This window comes from Ursus arctos, unplaced genomic scaffold (assembly GCF_023065955.2).
Source record: "Ursus arctos isolate Adak ecotype North America unplaced genomic scaffold, UrsArc2.0 scaffold_4, whole genome shotgun sequence".
NCBI lineage: Eukaryota > Metazoa > Chordata > Mammalia > Carnivora > Ursidae > Ursus > Ursus arctos.
In genome coordinates, this window is record NW_026623056.1 from 69756799 (window position 1) to 69781899 (window position 25101).

Below are 25101 nucleotides of genomic sequence, written 5' to 3' on the forward strand. Positions count from 1 at the left end.
AGTCACATGGATTTTTAGATTGGGGGGTGTGTGTGGCTAGCTTCAGTTGTCATCTTTGTGAGAAAATTGAACTGTTTCTTTCACGTCTCCCATTTACCTATTTCAGACTTTTAGAGATGCTACACCTTTTCTTCATGACAGTCAAGAATGAGCCCATCTTTGGAATCCTCCAAGAACCGGGGGCACATTTAGCCTGTTAATGCTGCTTTCTTGGCCCAATTCCACTTGGGCTAATTACATTCTCTTCAAAGAAAAAAAAAAAACTCTTTGCATTTTTATTTGGAGATGAAAAAGATTGTTTTTCAACCTCCTCTTCTGAGCTTTAAAACTCTACCCTCAAAAGCCCAGCATGGATCCATCCAAAGTTGCCTAAGGACAATTCCCAGAGTGTGGGAGAATCCAAAAGAACACAGCCATTCCCAGAGGATAAAGTGGCCATCCTTGCACCCAGTCTTCAAAGAAAAATATATGATTATCTGGCTGCAGAAGGTTGCCCTTTGCTTTGAAAGACATACTTCTTTATCAAGGGATAGTGATGACATACTTGAGGATCCATACCAAATACCATCCAAAAGAGACAGGAATTCCCTGGAAACACATTGTCTGTTTCCTTTTTGAAAATGAAAAAGACTGCAAAGTAATCCAAAAAGTCAAATTCCTATAGTTTCTAACCTCTTCTTCAGTGCTACATGTTGCATGGTCCAAATATGTCTAGCAGCTATAGACAGTCATTGAAACATAACATACCTCTTACCAACCATGATGTCTCTTTTTTGCTACAATCTTTATAACAAGGGCTCTTCACTTTTATTTCAATTGAATGAAACAATGTGACATTTGCCCTTGTTATTTTAGCTTTATTTCAGAAATTTCTAAAACACTTGTCTCTGCAAGATTTTCTTGATGTTAAAGCACAGGAAATTGCTCTAGGCTCTGCTGACTCGACATTTACACATTTTTCTTCTGATGAAATATTTGTTTGCTTTAAAACCAAATGATGTAATGCAACTAAAACAATATAGAATTATACTAATTATGGTCTAAGTTGACAGATTTAGATGGAATCATACTTTATGTCTGTTCTTGCAGTATATATAGTCATTATCTATCAAGTATTCACACGCAGTTTGGGAATTTTCACACCAACTGTCAAAACTCCAAACCAACAACTTAAAAAAAAAAAAAAAGGAAACTTCAAAAGACTTACAGGTTTAGTTTATACAGTACCACCAAGAAGGGATCATGAACAAATTCACTTTGCTAGTCTTTGTGACTAGAAAGTTCCCACGATTAGGCACTGGGGAAGGGGAAGAGGGTACATCTTTTCTTTTTATTTTATAAATCCAGCATAGTTAACATATGGTGGTATATTAGTTTCAGGTGTACAATATAGTGATTCAACAATTCTATATATTACTCAGTGCTCATCATGGTGGACGTACATCTTAATTTTAAGATTCATGGGGGGGGTTAAAAGTAGGTTCATGGGAGGTTTACTGTTGGTGTCACTACCTTTACATTTTCTATCTCAAGTTTTGTATAAATGTAAAGTCATGTTTGTTTCTGTCTCATAAGTAGCCTTAATAGATAGGAATGAATCACAACAGATTTTCTTCCCCAGGTACCAATGATGGTAAGGCATTAAGGAATATAGTTTTAGGTCATGAGAAAGAGGGGAGACACTGAGAAACCTCCCAATTTTCAGTTAACAATAAACTTTCTTACACAAAAAAATCACAAGTTGCAAAAAAAAAAAAAAATCTACCAAGCTCAGTGAGAGGGCAGACAAGTGGTAGATGAGCTTCCATTTAGAAAAATGAAAGATACTCTATTTCTGATTATCATATATCATAGATCATATAAACTGTTCCTAGAAGATAACCTAATAAGGAACAGTATTTTTTTTAAGTTGCTTTGTTTGTGTAACAACATAAGTCCTTGACTTTGGCAGCTCTGGAATCTATACTTCAGGAAAAAAAGGAGCCAAGTTAGATGTGTTCATAGAAAGGCATTCACAACGAACAAATGATGAACTTACTTCTATTTAAGGATAGAAGATTTCAATAACTCTATCTGAAAATGTAAATTCATTTTTAAAAGGTAGCTGAAATTTAAAAAAAATACTTAAAGAATGCAGAAAGTCTTGAAATACTGAACTTAAATGTCACTTGATATTTGAAGGGAACAGGATTAATAAAAGACAGTTAACAAAAGGAAGAAATATTTTTCAAAGTGCGTAGTAAATCTCTGATATTCATGACTCCAAGAAGTAGAAAATATCCTGTACTCTGGATGAATGCAGATTATTACTTTAAAGATAACTGCAAGCAGCAGAGGTTGGTAAAATAGGTTTATAAAATTTAGTTGTAGTACTGAGCCTTTTGTATCTATATTACAAAGATCAGTTACCATGCTCGGCTTAGTTTTATTATGAAAGAAAAAAGAGAGATTTGACCTAGGATAGCTTAAATTTTTGTAGGATTCTAGTGCTTCATCTATAGGACAAAATTTTGATAACGGAAGCACCAAAGAACAATAGGTAAAGGAATAGAGAGACGTGGAGCACACTTAAGAACAGAAATTCCAGAACGCTGTAGACTCCACTGAATCTTTACTGCTCTCTCTTCACCACTAGTCCTTACGGCACCTTTTAAACATGGAAGAATCTCAGATCCTCCACAGATATACTTCCCTTTACTATCCAAATTATAAAATGTCAAGGACTCTTTCAATAGTCCTGTCCTACATATTTAAATTTCTAAGAATACATAAAGTGATGGCCAGACTTCTCTTCCTAATATAAAGTGCTAACCTCCCTCTGAGGAACCAGAGTCTATATAAATTGGTTCTTAACATTTTCTGTTACTTTCTTTCAGAATCTCACTAAAGATAACAAAATGAGTGCCTAGTAAGACTAAAGCTATATAGGCTCTTTAGTGATTTTCTTAGTTACTCTGACAAAAGATAGATTTTTTCTTCTTCTCATACTGGAAATTTTGACACAAAGAACTAATTTCCACTTCAACATGTAATAACAGTGGAGGAGGCTGCAGGTTATTTGTTGATCTTCTCAGCTAAGTAGGACTCTTTAAAATGATGTAATTTTGATGGCAGCAACAACCCAAGGAGACAAAAGAAAATGTTATAATGCCAGTGACCTCTGCTGCTAGGGGAACATGAAAATTTAGGATTTAAAATGCCAAAATGCTTTAACAATGTTACAGTCACCCTATTTGTAATTTCACTTACTTGCTCAATTTTAACTGTATCATTTAGCTGATTCTACACAACAGCAAATGGAAATTTAAATAGTGCCATTTGGAACACACTAAACTATCTCTCACGAGTGACGTAATTATTCCAAATTCTAACTGTACAGAAAAGATATACTTGTATGAACGTTGGCTTGAATGTTTTGGCTTCAATTGCAACTTTGTAATAGCTGCAGCAAATTTTCCTATCTAAATGCTTTTAAAGGCAGAATGTCTTCATAAATGAGCGAAGAATTGGGTATCTAGATACTCCCTGGAAGCAAAACACAGCCAAGTGTCCAAATACAAGCTTTCTCATTTATATGTGGAGTTTGAATATAACACAGCTGTTTAGTTCTGAAAGATGTGGGTATAATTATTCTCATTAGGGCTCTATCTCTCTACCTGCTTGGCATATGGCCTCATGGGCCAGTAGTGGGAGAATCTATGAAGGAAAGTTGATAAAGCAACTCCTGATATTCATATTGGTTGATGTGATTCAGCTGTTCCTGGCTTATAAAACCCAAGAGCAACTGTACTGAGAGGAGGATAGAAATACATGGAGAACTCATACACTACATGTACAAGGACTGTGGATTGGCAAACCACAAAATTGATATTTTAGGCAAAGTGGCATCTTGGAAGACTGTATAGGACAAAAGAATAAAAGGCACAGTCAAGTGACAAGTTCAAACAGAAAAAAATATCAAGAAGAAAAAAATGAATAAAAAAATGCATATAAGGAAAAGTTAAAAATAACATTTTTAAGCTTTCCAATGTTCCTATGACCTGCTTTATTTGTGGTTTCTCATCTACTTTTATAAAGTGATTTGCTTTAAAGCAAAAAAAAAAAAAAAAAAAAGCCTTGTCCTTTAAATTATAAAATAGATTAATAGTTGGAGAACCCGTGTCTAATTCAACACAGGTTGGGGAAAGATATCCTCAAAAGCAACCCAACAATACCACCAATGGATACATTAGGTTTTGTTTGCTACAATGGTAGGGGGAAGGTGGACAGGGAAGAATGGAAGGAGAGAGGAAGGAAGGGAAGGAGGGAAGGAAAAGCAAAAAAAAACAGACCTGGGGTTTATGACTTTGTCTAAGGTCTGAATAGAAAAACCTGTGAACTTTGTGGTAACCCATGAAGCTGACTCACACCACATTTCTGTTGAGAAAATTTAGGCTCATAGAAGTTTTGTGATCTGCCCAAGGTCACACGCCTAGTAAATGGAGCTGGAATTCAAGAACAGTTGTGATTCACTCCAAAGCCCATAATCATGCTCTTTCATCACAATGACTGGCAGCTGAGAATTTTAAGCCAAGCATGAAAAAATGGAGCCATAAGAAATAAAGAATAGGAATACGCAGCAAAAAGGTTACTTAACATATATTAGTGTAATCACTTTAACTGAAAAAAGAAAAATATTATAGAATTTAATAAAATATAATCGCATATTTTTTAGTCCAATGAAGTATAATTTGTATAAGAATAAATGTCAGTGAAGTTCCTTAATTTAACATGAGAAAAAATTATATGCATGAAATAAATAAGCAAATACTCTTGAGGAATAGGTTGAGAAGAACTAAATTTTGTTGTCACTGAGTGGGGTCTGTATTATACAGCTCATTTTTACTATATCTGAGCTTTACTGGACATATTCACTGTAGTTTGGGGAATACAAAAGAATACTGGACTAGGGTTCTGAGACTTAGCTTGTTATAAGATCTATAATAAATCACTTCAAGGAATGTCTGGCCCCAGGTTTTCTAACTTACAAAAATGAGGCACTTGGCTAGATTTGTGGTTATCATATTTTGTTTTGTTACAGAACTCCTTTTTTCCAAATAAATTCTCCAGTTGATTTCAAATAAGTAATGCTGATAAAATTGCAGCATGACAAATACCAAAAAAATAAAGACTTTTTTCCTTGAGCACTTAGATTTATGTTTTAGAAAAGGCCTAGTCTTAAAACATGTGGGAAAATGATATTAAAATGAAATATATTTCAGCATTTCACATATTGTATTCCAAACTGTCCTAGTTCTTGGAAGTAGTGTTTTAAAAAGAATTCTCTGGCTAATAATATCTTTGAATGATGAACACTGCATCTCCCTTTTGGACAGTTACAATATGTGTATCAGGTTAAGAAATCAGTAAAATTCTATAGCAAAATAAATTTATTTAACTTTGCTTATTCACATGCATCACAAGTGACCTCAGGTCACTTTTTTTCCCCCACCTTAAGTGAATGTTCCAAGAAGCATGCTTTTTAATATGGTTTACAAGTTCACGAACTCCAAGGACCCCAGTTTAAACCTATTTATAGGTTCTGAAATGGCACCTACTATACAAAACCACTCAATGGATATCATTCCTATGAATTAAAGTTGAATTCCATAAACACGGAGTTAACTAAGTACAAACCATGACATATTTAAGGTATCTTTTAAAGGAGGAGGGAAGGCTATTGATGATACAAAAGATATACAAAGCTCTTCAAGGAAAACAAATCTGAGATGAGCAAATATACATTCAAAATAGGGAAATATCTTGAAAATTCTTCTACCTTCCCTTTTCTCCTTGGCTTCAACCTAAGATTTTGTCCTATTGATCCATGTTCTCTCCACTTCTCACCCTTTCCTTTAGTTAAGGCCAGAAGAGAAAAAAAAATCTAAAGAATGAAGTGCTACAATCTCAGTAAACTGCCGTATCTCCACCCTGCTCCTCTCTTAGACCGGGTCATTCCCACTGCTTTGTCCTTATAAGCTCTTGCTCCAGATTCCACAGTAAGAGCTTCTCCCATCCCAGAGCTAGTGCCTTTGGTGAATCTCCAGCACTGCCTACGACTGGTTTTCCACTGAAATGTGGACTGATGTTCTTTAAACCTTTTTTGTACAGAGATTATCTTCCACCATCCATATCACCTCTAAATCATTAGGACAAAAAAATTATTTTATTTAAAAAAATAAAATAAAATCACTGAGTGGAATAAGGGTAATGTCACATAGAAAAGACTGTCATTCCCTTATTTCTACAAATGGCAAATAAATAATGAGAAAAAATTTTTGTTTTAGAAAAGGAGAGGAAAAAACACTTTTTTTCTTCTATATTAGACCATGATGAACAGAAACTTTAATTCTAAGCCATAGATGGTGCTATGAAATAAAGTAGGGGAACAAGAAGGAAGGAAGGAAGGAAGGAAGGAAGGAAGGAAGGAAGGAAGGAAGGAAGGAAGGAAGGAAGATTAATTAAGGCCAGAATCCAGTGCCAAAAAGTGAGTTTTCTCCCCAACACCTCCGCTACTTAAATCACTAAACTGGCCCCAGCAGTACCCACAAAAACTAATTTAGAAAGATTCCCCCTTCTTCTTGCTAAAAGATAGGACTGTCAGGGAGACTTCCATAATTTCATCACAGTAAAAAATGCACTATTGCCATCCCAAACTGAAAATGTATGGCTTTTCACAGAGACATTTAAGTATGCAGTGTTAAATTTCACAGCATTATTGACACAATACTTTTGGTATACAATGTGATTGGTGAGCTAGCCTTGGGACTGAAACTCCAGCTGTGATTCCTACCCTTCTGGAACATAACTTGTTCATGAAATGGAGATCGCACTTATTTTCAGGAAAGAAAAGTACTGAGGTTTCTCTAATCCAGAATAGTTTAAATATAGGAAATGTTCCAAAGGATAGCAATCAAAATGATGAATGAGTTAGATTGTTTTATTCATGTGGAAATATAAATGAAGCATAAATTACCCAAGACAAATTTGCTAGGAAAAAAAAATTGGGGGAAATTGTGTGATGGTCTACAGAATGTGAAAGGCACAGACCTCAAGGCTAGAGAAATAACTTAGTGTGATTCAAAAGCTAGTAGTAGTACAGATAATGAGAATGTTCACAGTAAAACAGAAGCTGCCTCCCCTGTTGAAAAAGTAGCAGAGAAACTACACTAATTTGAATGTGGTTTAGGAATCCAAACCAGGTAAAGACTTAGGAATAAACTCTAATACAGTATTAATACTCATGTCAAGGGAGATCAAACCACCTAATCATGTTATCTAGATTATCTAGGTATAGAATTTGACCCATGGGGTCATCTTCTTTCATAAATATCAGACTCAACCAATTTGTTACCAACTTCCCATCGTTGGAAAAGCCTGTTGGATACATCAATGTTTAGGCAGCAAGTTGCTTGTGTTTTTCTCTGGGCATCAAAAAATCAGTACATGCATGATAAACAATTTAAAAAATCACAATTAGTTTCTTCCCAGTGACAAATAAATAGCAATCCTACATATCCTTAACAGTTCCAACACTGTCCAACAGAAATATAATGTGATAAACATATGTAATTTTAAATCCCCAAGTAGATATATTTAAAAAACAGGTAAAATCCATTTATTAATACATTTTATTTAACCCAATATATCAAAAATTTGATTTCACCTTGTGGCACTAGCCACATTCGATGCTCAGTAAGCACATGTGGTTAGTATACCGCATCATACAGCACAAGAACTAAGAGAATGGTAGAGGTATAAGACAAAAAGGAAAAACTGTGCATGGGTCAATGAAGGGACATTCTTTTTGACCCATGGAAATGAACATTATGATTATATTAAACACTACAGGTAACTTCACTGAGAAGGGGAAGGAGGACCACAGGCACTATGTGTGTGGTGAAGTGAAAATATCCTTAAAATAAGAATTAATTCATTTACATGATTTTGGAGATGGGTTAATTTGAGAATAAAATTATTTTCTTTATATCCTCCTAAGTGAGCAATCAAAAATATATCAAAACATAATTTTAAATATTTTTATAAGTGGCAACTGCAATGATGTTAAGATGTTGTGACTAGAAAATAAAATGTTATTATGAAAATTATAAAAAAACTTGTCAAAGATAGCACTACATTAAGCACTTAAAAACATTTCTAGGACAGTTGAAGATGCCTACATTTAGAATACCAGTTGCAGATCATTATTCAGAAATATACCAACAATTTATTTCTTTATTCAATAAAAATTTCTTTAGTATTTATTCTATTCCAGAAGCTGTCCTAGGTCCTAAGGATACAATGAAAACAAAAACAGGTAAAATCCATGCTCCTCAGAAGAAGCAAATATTCTAGGATAGATACATAAATTCATTTGTCTACCAAAGCTTCGTTAAACAGTTTTTAAAGAACTTCCTTTTCTATCACCAACTAATACGACCTAGAATTTGTTCTCTTAAGGGAACATATTCATTGATTGTCAGCCTCAAGAAGCTGGAACCTGTTTTATCTATCATCTAGTTCAATACATAGCAGAGTGCCTTATACATTATTTAATGATGGTACTGAATCAAATTACTTGAATCAAATTGAAATAAATCAAATTTAATTTAATTAGAAGGCATAAAATAGGTGTTATTGCACTGCTAAAAATCCTAACTCAAAAACCAGGAATATCTCCATTAAAAATTAATACTGAAACCAAATGAAGACATTAGTTTCAAGAAAGGAAAACTTCAGGCCATTATCTCTCATAAACAGAGATGCAAAAATCTTCAATACAATATTATCAAATCCAACAGTATATACAAAGAATTATATACCATGACTAAGTGGGATTTATTCCAGATTTTTAGACTGGTTCAACAAATGTTAATCAACTAAAGTAATCGATCATATAAACAGGCTAAAGAAGAAAATTTACATGATCATATCAATTGATGTTAAAAAAAAAAATACCTGACACATCCTAACAACCTACACTAATCCATGATAAAAACCCTCAGCAAACTAGGAATGAAGGGGAACTTCCTCAACTTGATAAAGAACATCTGTAAAGAACCTATACTTAACATCATACTCAATGGTGAGAAACTAGATGTTTACCACTAAACTGAAAACAAGGCTAGGATAGTCCCATTCGTAACTCCTATTCAACATTATACTACAAGTCCTAACACACTAATACCAAAAAAAAAAAAAAAAAAAGTAAATAAAATGTATATAGTCTTTGAAGTAAGAAATAAAATTGTCCTTGTTTAGAGATGACATGATTGTCTATGTAGAAAATCCCAAGAAATCACAAAAAAACCTCCTGGAAAAATAAGTGCTCAAAGCAGAAGTGCAAAATACAAGGTTAATATACAAAAGTCAATTGCTTTCCTATATACCATTGATGGAAAATTGGAATTTGAATTTAAAACACAATACTATTTACATTAGGACCAAAATAATGTAATACTGCTCACTTTGGCAGCACATATACCAAAACTGGAACAATACAGAGATTAGCACAGCCCCTGCTCAAGGATGACATGCAAGTCTGTGAAGCGTTCCATAAAAAAAAAAAAAAAAACAACAAGAAAATAATATAATATTCAGACATAAATCCAACAAAATATGTGTAACATTTATATGAGAATAAGCACAAAAATCTGATAGAAGAAATTAAGGAATATCTAAATAAATGGAGAGATATTCCATGCTCATGGATAGGAAGATGCAATATTGTTAAGATGTCAATTCTTCCCAACTTGATCTATAGTTTCAAGGTAATCCAAATCAAAATTCCAGAATGTTATTTTGTGGATGGATATCAATAAAGTCATTCCAAAGTTTATATGGGAAGATGAAAGATTCAGAATAGTCAACACTCTATTAAAGATGAAAAACAATTTAGAAAACTGAGACTGTCTGACTTGAAGACTTAATATAAAGCTACAGTAACCAAAAGAGCATGGTTTTGGCAAAAGAACAGACACATAAATCAATGAAACAAAACATAAGACCCAGAAATAAACCCACACAAATAAAGCCAACTGATCTTTCACAAAGGAGCAAAGGCAATTAAATGGAAACAAGATAGTCTTTTCAACAAATGGTACTGGAATAATTGGACATCCATATGCAAAATAAATCTAGATTTGGGACTTAGACCTTCCAACCAATTAACTCAACAATTAACTCAAATAGATCACAACCTGAATGTAAAATCAAAAACTATAAAATTTCTAGAAGATAGCACAGGAGACAATCTAGGTGACCTTGGTGTGAGGATGAGGTTTTAGATACAACACCACAAGCATGATGGTCACAAAAAAAAATTAGTAAGTTGGTCTCGTTAAGATTGAAAACTTTTGCTCTGTGAAAGACAATCTTAAGAGAATGAAAAGACACATACTATGAGAAAATATTTGCCAAACACATATCTGACAAAAGATTTGTATCTAACATATGCAAACGATTCCTAAAGCTCACTAATAAGAAAACAACTCATTAAAAAAATGGTAAAACGGGGGCGCCTGGATGGCTCAGTCATTAAACGTCTGCCTTTGGATCAGGGCGTGATCCCGGAGTCCTGGGATCGAGCCCCACATCGGGCTCCCTGCTCCGCTGGGAGCCTGTTTCTTCCTCTCCCACTCCCCCTGCTTGTGTTCCCTCCCTCGCTGTCTCTCTCTTTCTGTCAAATAAATAAATAAAATCTTTAAAAAAAAAATGGTAAAACGATCTGAACATACACCTCATCAAAGAAGATGTACAGACGGCAAATAACTATATGAAAGATGCTCAACATCATTTTTCATTAGGGAGCTTCAAATTAAAACAATAATGAGATATCATTATTAGAATGACTGAAATAAAAAAAGCTGGCAATAACAAATGCTGACAATCAAGCGCAGCAACAGGAACTCCAGTTCATTGCTGGTGGAAATGTACAAGAAGGTACAGCCACTTTAGAAGACAGTTTGGTACTTTCTTACAAAGCTAAACATAGCATTACCATACATTTCAGCAATCATGCTCTTAGGTATTTATCTGATTGAGTGGAAAACTTATGTCCATAAAAATATTTGCACTCAAATGTTTATAACTGCTTTATTTATAATTACCCCAAATTGGAAGCAACCAAGATATTCTTCAACAAATGAATAAACAAATTGTAGTTCATCCAAGCAATAGAATATTATCCAAGGATTAAAAAAATGATCTATCAAGCCACAAAAAAGACATGGAGGAACCTTAAATGTATATTGTAAGTGAAATAAGTTAGCTTGGATGATGCTACATAGTGCATGACTCCAACCACATCACATTCTGGAAAAGACAAAACTACAGTGACACATAAAAAAATCAATGGTTGCCAGAGCTCAGGGTGAGGGTGAGTAGAATGAAGAGATGAAACACAGTGCTCAAATTTTAAAATTTTAATTAAAAGAAAATGGTGAAGAAGGTCAAAGAGACACAGGAGCCAACTAAAAGACCTCCCAAATGTTAAAGCTGGAACAATTGGAGCAATAAAATAAAGTAGTCCTGGATTGTAACCCAAAGGTTAAAATAAATACCCATGAGTCCATACTGATATAAATAAATGGTTAAATAAGTTAAAAATGAGAAAGGAGACAAATCTCCCATGCAGAAGAGTTCCACATAAATTATTTAGATGCTCCGTCCTAAAGGTTGAGGAAAATAACTCCCCATCCTTAAGTGTGAGCTGCACATGGTCACTTCCTTCCAAAAAATGTAGTATGAAAACAGGAGGGAAAAAGTAACAGTGAAGAAACCTGAAAAACATTACTTCTGCCTGTTGACCAAGGTCAACATCAATGGTCACAAATCATGTAGACTGTATGTGCCCTTGATATGATATGATAACAATGACACACTTTACCTCTGTGACCTTCCTCCCCAAAACACATAACCCCTGTCTAATAATGAGAAAAACATCCAATTCCAGTAGATGGTCATCCTAAATATATCTCACGAGTACTCCCCCAAATTGTCAAGGTCATTGAAAACAAGGAAAGTCTCAGAAATTATCAAAACCTAGAGGAGACTAAGGAGACATGATCCCAAACAGAAAGAAGCCATTAGGTAAAAGCTAAGGAAGTCTGAAAAAATTATGGACTTTACTTAATAATAATGTACCAATGTCGGTTCATTGATTGTAACAAACAGACTATGCTAATATAAGATACTAACTATTGGGGAAACTGTGTGTGGGGTTGCTGGTGGGAGAAGGATGTATGGGAATTCTGGGTACTATCCACTCAATCTTTCCATAAATCTGAAACTTTTCTAAAAGTAGTCTATAATTCTATTAATTAATTAGTTAATTAATTAATATTCTGACTAACCTATTGATACATACTTGAATATAAGTAAGATTAATTTTTGGAACATTACTAATAACCAGACCATATGGGCATTGTCAAAGCCCACTAAAATGCAGTGCCAAGAAGTTCCAGTCTGAAGAAATTTGCCATCCTTACTCAGTTATTATGAAAATTATAATACTACAATTATCTATGAAACCAATTCTTATCAGAATATAAACTATAGCTGATCCTTGAACAACACAGGTTTGAACAGCATAACTCCACTTACATGGATTTTTTTGATAAATACAGTAAATATATTTTCTCTTGTAATTTTCTTAACATTTCCTTTTCCCCAGCTTATTGTAAAAGTACAGTATATAATAGATACAGTGTAAAAAATGTGTTAATCGACTGTTTATGTCACCAGTAAGGCTTCCAGTCAATAGTAGGCTATTAGTAGTTAAGCTTTGTGGGAGTCAAAAGTTATATGCAGATTTTCGGCTGTGTAGGGATTGGCACCTCTAACCTTCATACTGTTCAAGGGTCCATTGGCCTCAAGTCTCCTCCAAAGTCTTACAACCTAATCCAGACACTATCCTAACTCTTTATTCCCATCCACAACTAATCTAAATTCATAGCTATGTTCATAGTTTCTACCTCATTTTCCACTCATTTTTCACAGTAATTTGGTTCTACCCCAATTATTCTTCCAAAGTCAATGAGGTCTACCTAAACCAGTAGGCACTCACCTATTATTTTACTTCATTTTTTGACAGTATCTGACACATTATCCATTCCTTCCTTTTCAAAACACGTTCTTCCTTTGCATTCATCACATTTCATTTTCCTGGTTTTCTTCCCACCTCACTTGCATCTTCTTGATGTGTTGTGTGTATGTGAGATTCTTATACTTTCCTTAAATGTTATTCTCCTTAAAGTTCAGGTATGCAAATTCTTTTCACTTTATTTGTTTTAATTTTTGTATTATGTTCCTTTAGCCAACATGCAGTACATCATTAGTTTTTGATGTAGTGTTCAACGATTCATTAGTTGCATATAATGTTACTCTATGTAAGTACCTTAACTTCCATGGCTTTAGTAACTACTACATGTTGATGTATACCAAATCAAATATTATACTACTTATACCGGTATTTCCACGTTCTACTCACATATCGGAGTCAAAATGTCCCAGAATAATCTACCATGTCCTCTTCCCCAAACTCCTTATACTTTATATTCCCTATCTCTATACATGGTATCACCATTGTCTACTCAAGGCAATAGTCATTATAATCAATTTCATTCTCACTTTAAATATTAAATCACTTCTTAATTCTCAGCATACCTTTTAAAAAATTTCTCACATCCATCAATTTCTGTCCATGTATAGAACCACCATTCTAGTTCAAACCATCCATCATCTCCTACCTAGATTTCTAAAATCGCCCCTTACAAGTCCCCACATCTCTATGCTTCCTCCCTCTAGTCCATTCTCCACTCTATCTCATCATTCCCTAATTCAAGACACATTAATGATTCCCCTTTGTTGTTAGTTTGTGATCCACATGATTTAATTTTACCTGTAGTTCATAATTTGGGCCCTGCTTAATACTCAAGTCTACCTTCCTACTTCTTTCCCCACTTCCCTACTTCTGCCTCACACCATGCTAAACTGCAAATGTGTATTCTGCTCACTCTGCATACATCGTTACTTTACCCCAGTCTCGCTGTCACTCTAACTTCAGAGTTCAGCTTAGTCTTTTCAAGACATTTTCTCTGAATCCTCAAATCCCAGATAGTTGCCTCTACTGTATATTGCCACAGAGCCTTTTACTCCTGCTCTCAAAACCCTTAACATACACACATACAATTTTAAATTCCCTCATTACTTATCCACACTGCTTATGAAACTCCAAGCTCTCCAGAGGTAATAAGAATATCTATATTATGTATTAACTCTTCTCAAGAATATCTAGGACAATGACTGACATTCAGACAATATTTGTTACTGACTGATGAAAATATGGATAGATGGTTACAATAACTCAGAAAAATACCCTGAAAGGATTTTAAACTTAGAAGTTTTAAAAAAAAAAAAAGAAGAAAGAAAGAAAAAGAAAAACACCTCTGGAATAAGTTACTGCTTGCTTAGAGCTTTTGGTTCTAATACATTTTCTTAGAAATAGACTTGGTTTCTGTGTGTATGGAAAATTCATAAAGAATACCCACTGTATCCCAGGTTTAAAGTAAGGATTTTCCAAGACAGTATTATTGCTTTAGGTTGCAATAGTCATGTTAATCACCTAATACCATGTTTGAACTACACATGAATGGACAGGACCAAAATTCCAAGACATCAAAGGACTCAAGTTTGATAATAATAGTTTGGAAGCAGTCAGAGAATGGTGAAGGAAGGAACTGTCAGCAACTGAAGGATAACAGTGGGAATTAACCAGACATATCATGGGGCTATGACTGAAAATTCAATATGGGATGTATAAATAGCAATACAAGCCAGAATGAACCCCTGGCTCAAGCAGCGTTTAGACTTGACAATTGGACAGTCCAGGAAGATTTCAAAGCTTCAAGGAACAGACATAGAATAGATTAGGAAACTTTGAGTATTAGTAGCAGCAAAATATATAGAACAATAGGGGTGAGATCAAAGATATTTTGCCATGTATATGTACCGGAAAGGATTGAAAAACAAAAATATGGAGTGAAAGACTTAGAGAGTCAAAGATATATACAGTATCTTCTCCAAATCAGCTTTTTTCATACAAAAGCAACAGTGACCAAATAGTTTCAAAATGCTTTATTTTAATTTTTCTTTTGGTTATACTTAAATAAAAATCCTACACAAAAACTAATAAATATTTTACTTTTAAAATGTATAATTATCATGTCTTATGTTACAAAGAAATAGGCACCAAAATAACATTAATGATAAAGTCAGTGTTAACACAATTAAAGTAATAGAATTTCTCTTGACTTCTAAAGTCTATTATATTACTCATTATTGACTTTTTCTGTAAATCAAGATACAATCAAAGAAGGAATAGTTGTTAATATTTTATCAATTCTGAAATTCTACCATTACATCTTCCTTCACTGATGTCATCTCCACTTAGATTATTCACAAAGTAGTTGAGTTAGGAAACAACTACGCTTAATTTTTGTCTCAAATGTTTTAGATGATCTAGCTCTAAAGATCCAGATCACCAGGTTATTACAAACCCCCCACTCTTTTCTGTCTAATTTGACCATCATCAAAAACCTCATGAGTCCAGAAGTATGATTCAGCTTTTCTTTTTTATCTCCCATGTGTTGCATATTAATAAGGAAAGGAAATTCTCCTAATAAGTGCTCAAAAAATACTAGTTTGGTGAATGAGTAAACCAGGAGTAAGAGAAATAAGTCCCTAATCCTTTGCTCACCTTGTGCCAGGTATTATGCCTAGATTAAAAGAGTGCATTCGAACATACTTGACCACTTCTCTATACACAAAATATCAAGTTATTGAACCTCTAATTTCTGAAAGGTGTGAGATAATTTGGCATAACTCTCTTTTTTAATTCTTTTGTTGATTTACTTCTAGGAGTTCCACATTTTCTCATTATCTCTCTTTTCCTGCAGCCATTTGTGCATATAATTGCTTTTAAACCATAAAGTTGTTGTTACAAATAGTGCTCTCTTTAATGAAGAAGACAGTACTTGACAGATTAATGATATTAAATTATTTAATAACCTCCTATCTTTAAATAAATTATAAGAGACACAGTTCATTTGTTTATTTTTAGTTCTCAGACTTTGTATAGGCAGTTAATACATAGAGAGGAATTAGAGCAAACTCATTTCTGCCTCAGGAACTGGAGTTGAGCTCTTCTCCTAGCGCTGAATATTTACTTGAATTTCTTTTCAGAGTCAAGCGCCAATTACATTAAAACAATCTAAGCATCTTTAAAATCTAAAGGCCCATTCACTGGGTAAATTGAATGCCAAAGTTTATGGAAATAGTGATTTCACAGAAGCCTGTAGTAACTTGTTCCCTTGCCTAATATACCCACTGAATTAAACAACACAGATGCAAAATTTTATGGGAAAAATTATATTAAGTAACCATAGGTGGAAACATCTAAGCCTTTCAGCTGGTTCGTCTTAAATAAAGAACAGTATCATGAAATAAAACCTATAATTAGGTTTATGTTCTCCAAAGACTAACCATTCCTAATTTTAGAAAACAGGCTTACCTGTTCATTTAAATTTATAAAAAATGAGACTCAGCTTAAGTGTTTTCTATTTATTCCTTTAATTCTCAAATTCAATTAAATTTTAATCTTAGAACTTTTTTGAGTCTTGGGCTTTTTTCTATAGTTTATTTAACTTAATATTTCTGAGGGTGGGGTTTTGTGTGTATTTGTTTGATTTTGTTTTTACTCAATACAAAAACAGTCCATCTAATTTCCTTTCCATACCTCCCTTGGTTTTTTAAAATAACTTAAAGCATGTGTACAGACTTGAACGGAACTCATTGTAGAAATACTTATGTTTTTAGTGAGAAATTTGCACCTCGTGTTTATGAAATGTATCTTTTCTAAAATTGTAGATAAGTTTTAGAACGTACTCATTCTTGACTTATGGATATAATACCTGGGGTGCCTGGGTGGTTCAGTCGGTTGAGCATCTGACTCTTGGTTGTCGCTCAGGTCATGATTTCCGGACCATGAGATTGAGTCTTGTGTCAGGCTCCACGTTCAGCATGGAGTCTGCTTGGATTCTCTCTCTCCCTTTCCCTCTGTCCATCCTCACACTCGCTCACTCTGTCTCTATCTCTCTCTCAAATAAGTAAATAAGTCTTTGAACTGGATTTAATACCTAATTTTCTAAAATGTATTTATCTATTCAATTTATGTTTATAATATCACTTGTGACATTCACTATAATTTTTATAACATAATTTTTTAAATTTCAGCACATAAAGAAGTGTCCCATTAGTATATTTATTCAGATTTGGATACTATCACAATAAGTATTATGGTTGCTACAGCCATAGAAAAAACTTTGAGTCATATTACCTGTTTTCCTTAAGCTTCTATATGGTGGTGGCTAGGTATTCCTCATTTGAGTATGAATGTTCAACACTGGTAGACCTGAAGAAAACTTTTAAAACCATCATTTTTAAAAATGTATTTTCTAATTTGGAGAAAAAAATAAAAAATAAAAAACAAGAAAAATGTATTTTCTGAGCAACGTCTAAAGAAATGAATGCCTTGGGTAAAATTTATTACTCACAACATTTATTTTTTTTAAAGATTGTATTTACTTATTTGTCAGGGACAGAGAGAGAGAGAGAGAGAGAGAGAGCACGCACGCAGAAGCAGGGGGAGCAGCAGGCAGAGGGTGAAGCAGGCTCCCTGCTGAGCAAGGAGCCCGATCCAGGACTTGATCCAGGACCCTGGGATCCTGACCTGAGCCAAAGGCAGATAACCAACTCACTGAGCCACCCAGGCATCCTGCAACATTTATTTTTAATACATTTTGTGTCTTAACTTTGTCTTCCACATTTTGTACAATCTTCAGCTCAGGCCTGAAGTCAAAGTTTCCATGGCTGCTTATGTCTGAGTGGGCATTGATTTTCTTTCTCTATATATAGCATATGCTCTCTCTCTCTGCCCCTAATCTCCTCATTTTGTAGGACACAAATTGTATTGGATTAGGGCCCACCCTAATGGCTGCAGTTTAACTTAATTACCTTTTTAAAGGCCATCTCTCCAAATATAGTCATATTCTGAAGTACTGGGGGGACCTCAGCATATGAACTTTGGGAGAACACAATCAAGCCCGTAACTACCACAAAATTCTAATCACCCCAAACTCAAAGTCTTTCAGCTCCTTTCTTTCTCTTCCTCTTTCCATTCGGATATGTTTTGTATAAATTCTACTGTGACACTCTTCCCTGCTCTTCACATCTACTCTAATGGAGATTTCTTATCTATACTGTTACTATATCATACTAACAAACTCTCCAATACTGTCTACACATTTGCTGCATATCTGTCTTTCTAAAACCAAGCAGTAATAATGCTACAGCAACTCAAAAACTTATAGCGACTCCTAAATTATTGCCTAACATTTGTCTAATAATAACGTAGACTGATTTTTAAAGATGCCCTTTGCCTGCCTTTTAAGGCCTTCCTTGATCTCCTTCCAATGAGGGCTCCAGTATAATGTCCCATGACTTCTCTGTGGAAACTTTAGTCTCTAGAAGAGTGTATTTCATATTGTAGGTAAAAAAAACTATTAGTGAACCATAAAACTAATTTTGACAAGCATTTTAGAAACCAAAGAATGGGATGGGATGGAATGGAATGGGATGGAATGGAATTTATCAGAATAATATTTTAGGGGTGCCCGGGTGGATCGGTCAGTTAAGCGTCCAGCTCTTGATTTCAGCTCAGGTCATAATCTCAGGGTCATGAGATCAGGACTGCATCTGGCTCTGCACTTGACATGGAGTATGCTTGTCCCTCTCCCTCTGCTCCACCCCCTGCTCACTCACTCAAATAAATAAATAAAATATTTTTTAAAAATTAAAAAAAATTAAATAATATTTTAATAAGTATCTAAACATTCACACATGCTGTAAAGCTCAGGCTCTTTTTTTCTTCCCCACCAAGTTATTCCTTAAGACTCTCCTGAGTTCTTTCTTTCTTTGCATATTTTCTTTGAATATTTTCAAGAAGATACTATTAGTTTACACACAGATTGTGTAATATATGAATATAAATTATACCGATTTCCCCAAGCAGTAACTGAATTCCATGCATAAAGTCCCTGTTTTCTGAAAATTTTCCTCTGACTACTGACTGACATGTGGGTTCAGAACTTACAAGTGTGCCACACGGCACATGTGCACAGCAGCATGACTGCAGTAAAAGCATTAAGAACACCATATTTCCCAGTATTTATTAGATTTTGAAACCTCCTAAACAGCCATCACTGGGCAATTTTTAATTTAACACTGAATGGACCTCAGCTATTAGTCATATACAAGTGTCACTGTAGGTACCTAAAAAGATTTGTGCTGTTTAATCATCAACAGAGCCAGAATGCTACAAACCAACACAAAATGAAGACCTAATAGTGAAAACAGAAATGAAATCTGACTGTTAAAGCAACAGACTTAAGGGGATGGGAGGCCCTTCTTCGGCAGGATAAGGTAAGAACCTAACAAAATATCAGGTTCCAGAGAGCAGTGGATCATGAAAATCAGCAAGTTATTTCCGATATATTTTCTTTTTTAAAGGAAATAGAAAAATAAAGCAATCCCATATAATTAAGAATAATTTTAATTGATGCTGCAAAGTAGCCTTTATCCTGACAGAGTTGGGTCATCTCTCCCCTCGGAGCCCTTGCTCTGTATTTCAAATGACACTAAAGAGCTCACCAAGGCAGAGAAGGGTTTGTCTCACAATAATCGAAACATGAACACATGTAAAGATTCTTTTTCCTGTTACAAAATACAGAGAAACATTGGATGAGGAATTAAATCTAGTTAAAGTCTCTCATACTGTGTCATCTGGATTTTTGTGACATTGGAAGTTGTAGCCAGGCAAGATTTGTGCTTGAAAGAAAACATAGAGACCACAAAAAAATGAAGAGGGTGTACCTCAAGTTACAGAAAAATATACATTTTAAATTGTGTTCCTCATTGTCAACATAATTACAAGACTAATGCTTAGATATTTATTATTTCTCTTTAAACAAGTCTCTAAGATCTTGTTTCCATTTCCACTGTGGATCAGTGGTTTCAACTGCATAAGAATCACCTGCAGTTGGAAAGTGCTCCCAACTTTCTAGTGGAGTAGGTCAATGTCACAAGCTGCTGTAGGGCTTGTTGCCTTAAGTCTGTCCGCAGGCCAATCCAGGCCACAGTTCCAGGAATGCAACATGACAGGTGGATCACTCCTAGTAACTAGAGTGGTGGGATTGTGTTGTTGTTGTTTGCATAGTTGCTTGAAATTGGACAGACAGAATAGTGTTGACACATAAGAGTTTGAGTAACCATCATTCATGTTGTCAGGCACAGGGTTGTCAGGCACAACTCTTTCAGGGTTCAGGGCTTCCAATGTTCACTGCTAACCCTTGGCCTTAGAGCCACAGGTGGGCCAGTGTGATAACCTGGTGAATAGCTAGATTCTGCCTATAGTGCGGCCTCTAGTCTACAGCACCCACAGGTAGCAGGGTGATAGCAGGCATTCTCTGTCCCCCGCCACTGTCACCCCAACCCCTCTAAGGCTCCACACTTCATACCAGGTAGTCCTCTAGGAGGTACCACTCATGTCCTTTAAGGATTTTGAGACTATTTTCTCCTTAATACTAATGGTCCACTGCTGTCTTCTTTTGCTTCTGCTAAATGTAATGATGCCATGCTCTCCTAGATTGGCCTTGACACATGGGCATTCCTGGTATAAATGAGATTATTCTTATTGCTCTAACCAGAGATCCTGTGCCTATCCCCTTTGCTAGTGGCAGTGTGAAAAGCAAGGGTGAAGTCAACACTGAAAGAGATCGCAGTCTAGAAATACAGTGATTATGGACTAAAGAGTTCAAGAGAAGACATGATTGAAAGAAAGGTTAAGCCATGATTACACAATTAAATTCCAAATGGCAAATATAATATGACCAGAAAACAAATAACCATTCACAGTTCCCTGAATTCTCTGAGCAAGACTTGCACTTGTGGTCATCATCAACAAAGCACAATTAAAACTTCTGAAAGAAGCAACGGAAGCTTGTATTTATGGGCAGCATAATGGATGAGGCAACACCATAAGTGATGACGTACTCCACAGTAAAGAAGTGGCAGGAGGGCATCGCTTCAATACAAACACATTCCAAAGAACCATAATACTGTGAATAGTAATAGCATTGCTATCCTTTTCTCGTGGCAGGAGAAATAAAATTAGCCAAGAATGATGATGTATTTCACCATCAAGAACATAAAGAGATGGTTCCCAGATTTGAATTTAAAGAGATGGTGCTTGGATCCTACAATGAATCTTCACACATACCAACTGAACAATAAACAAGTAACTAAGTACCTCTTCCCAACTCTATTATTTTAAATCATCATTCATAATCACTGCTCTTCACATGGGGTCATGAATTTTGTAATACATTTGTAATAAAATTATTTAAATAGAAAGGTGTCTACAAAAATATTTACCCAAGGAACCCCAAACCCCAGAGGCGATCTTGATTCTCAATTCCCTCCCAGTTCTTTTCTCTCTCTCTCCTTTCTCTCTGCCTTCTGCTGCCCACCTCCCAACTCTACCCCAATTTCCACTTCCTAACCAGCACTGAGGCCAGAGTTGAAGACTCCATCCATTTCCCTATCTGGTGATTTTACAAAACCTGGATAAGCATTTGTGGTGTATAATACATGGGACCCAGACAATTATGTCCTAATTTTTTTTAAAAAAGCAATTGTTTAAATCCACCATAAGGCAGGATGACAGAAAGACATCCTTGATGAAGAAGTTTAAGTCTCCTCTTTCTGATAAAGCTAGCTGATTAACAAGTTTGTTGCCCAGGATAGCCAAAGGTTGGAGTCAGGTGGTTGGAATAGTGTTAGTTGAGAAACTAATTTTGAAAACATTTCAAGTTGGGGCACCTGGGTGGCTCAGTTGGTTGAGCAACTGAATCTTGATTTCAGCTCAGGTCATGATCTCAGGGTTGTCAGATCAAGCCCAGTGTCTGGCTTCATACTCAGGGGGAACCACTTGAGATTCTCGTTCTCCCTCTGCCCCTGCTCTCTTTCTCTCTCTAAAATAAATGGATAAATATTTTTTTTAAAAAAAAGAAATCATTTCAAGTTATTCTTTTGTTCACAAAAGTACTGAGGTCGCTTAGAGTTGTACATATGCTCCTCTGATTGTAAGCAGCTGAAGGCTTCTAAACATCAAATTGAGAGCAATTTTAAGCCATAATTTAGCTTCAAAAGTAAATTTTGTAGAGAAGAAATCAATCTTAATTTAAAACACTGAGATAAAACATAGAAAAAGACATCAATCCATGCCCATGTAGTGTATCTTGAAATCCTGCTTATGATGGTATTTTCTTCCAAGATATAGATCTATGTATAGATAATTTGGGGTTAGTAAGTACTCTGTTATAATTTTAATAAATGATTTTTACGTATTTTGTCAAAAATATATCATTGTTATGCTGGATAGTTTGTGTTTAGCCTTATCACAATATTTTGCATTTGAGGAATACAGAACTGCTAAGGTTATGATTTAGTGAAAGACATTAAATTTGGCAAAGTGTTTTGGAGAAATTAACAAACTCCTAAAGGTCTGGCCTTCAGATCCAAACCCTTCTCATCAGCACAGGAATCAAGCAAAAGCTCCTTTCTGAGTCCAATGCTGTCTTAAGAAGACATAACCTCCGGCCTAGTTCCACCACCTTTGTACTGTGCTCTTATCCTCTCAACCTTTATCTCCATGCTCCCATTAAATTCTAATATCTGCATCTGGTCAGAGTAAAACACAAATGGTACTTAGCAAAGACCTAGATAACCAGTAAGTCAATGTCAGTGGTCCTAAAGAAAGCCCCTTTATGTTTCTCCTTACAAGAAAAAGGCAGCTGGGAAAAAAACAAAACAAAACAACAACAACCACAAAACAAAGGTAGATTTCATGAAATGGGAAATGGAAAAGATATTGTATGCATTTAAAATGCATGATTTGAATGTAAAGAAAACTCCTTTCTCCCTCAGTTGCTCTTCCACCACAATGAGGGCATGAAACTTTAGAATGAGTCAAGAGAGCCATACGACATGAGAAAGTTTTCAACGATTCCAAATCATTATCCATATGTGGATTTTAAAAACCATTACTCCTATGAGATTGACTTTCATTTCTAAGACTCCATTGGGCATTCTTTGGTCTTATATTCTATATTCCTCCTTTGGATGTTATATAGCAGTACAAAAACTCTATAGTTCATTCTGATGAACACCCTTATTTACTGCATCTGGGAATATGATCCTCAGCTCAGAAGGACTTTGTAACATTTGATACAAAGGTCACCACTGCAATACTGCTTACAAATTACAAGTTTTAATAGCCCTTCTGCCCTACTCTTTACCCACATCACCCATATATGCCTCACATGAAAAGAAGACATGTTCTTCTGGCAGGTTGAATATAAAACAAGTAAGTTTTTGTTTAAATGAAAATTATTTTCAATGAGGCCTCTCATTAGTTCAATTAATGTATATGGAAACTTGAAAGTTTGGAAGCCATAGCCTATACTGCTATTATGATGCTCATCTGTGAATACGATATTTTTAGGTATATTTTTAATTTACCATAATATCCTATGCTAAAATTAGACTAAAATTTTCTGTCCCTCAAAAACTATGGCCAATTTTCAAATATTTACTGAGAATCTTATCTAAGTCAACAAGACATGATAGCCGTATAGAAGAAAAACTATGATCCCTGCTCTGCCTTATCTAGTTGAGCTAAGTGAGAAATTACACTCTCACACACATAAAAATAATGATAATTAATAAATAATTATTTGGTTATCTAGATAGGAGTTATCTAGACAGGCCCCTAGTATTGCAAATCCAAAGGCCTGTAGAAACAGGTTGACTGTGAATCAACAAGTAGAGAAGAGAGCACATGCTCCATCTTTCTGAGTATCCACTACTGACTCTACACAATATTTGTAGAAATGTGGCCCTTGACTCCCTTCTCAGCAGAGTCTGCTTCTCCCTCTCACCCACCCACCCCTGCTAGTGCTCTCTCTCTCTCTCAAATAAATTTAAAAAATCTTAAAACAAAAACAAAAAAAAGAAATGTGGCCCTTGATTTGTCAGTTCTGGCTTTTCTAAAATGTAGTATTAGATTTTGTATGTGAAATCTATCCATTTATAAATGTTGACCACAACTCAATTAAAAAAAAAAAAACTCTATGAACTAAACCAAAAACACACTAACAGCCACCAGTTTGCAAGTCTTAGTCTAGACCACTGACTTCTAACCTTGTTTATTACCAGCATCATTCAATTATTTGTGGTTTCTACATTTAACATGCACCCTTCTATATGCCTACTTCCTCCTTCCATTTATTCACTGGGGTGTGGTGGGCTCTTCATTACTTCATTTCCCAGAAAATTCTCCTGAACCTATTAAAATACACTTCTCTAAGCTTATGATCATGATGCAAAGTTACAAACAATAAGCCCTGATACAAATCCATAATTACTATAGGATGCAATTTTGTGAGGATGAGAAAAGATAAATAGACACATAGATAGCTGATTGTAAGGAGATAGGCCAAAATATCTCCAACGTATTCCTCTGGATAGTGAGAGGCTAGGTAAAATTTTAAAAATAAATTTCTGTGTTTTGGGCAATATATATATATATATATATATATATATATATACTCATATATAAAACACAGAAAATATATATATATATATATATATATATATATAGCGCCATAATCACAATGTACACAATCACACACCTCTTAATATTTAATGTATCACCTAAGAGTGGATTTGACTACAAGTGACAAAATGTCTACGAATGACTTAAATAAAACTTATTTTTCTTAAATAATAAAACTTATTTTCTTAAATAATAATGCCAAAGGTAGGCATTTCCTAACATCAGTTTAACAATTCTGAAATACCATCAGAGACCCAGGCTCTTCCCAT

At 34.8% G+C, this 25101-nt stretch overlaps 1 non-coding gene and 1 pseudogene across 1 annotated transcript; both read left to right on the forward strand.

The window, feature by feature from the left end:
* The window catches only part of LOC113256984 (ribose-phosphate pyrophosphokinase 2-like), a 137668-nt pseudogene that overhangs the window by 13068 nt on the left and 99499 nt on the right, over positions 1 to 25101 (forward strand).
* On the forward strand, positions 9499 to 9602 carry LOC113257285 (U6 spliceosomal RNA). The gene has a single exon (XR_003316913.1). It is a non-coding gene; the product is annotated as a U6 spliceosomal RNA (small nuclear RNA).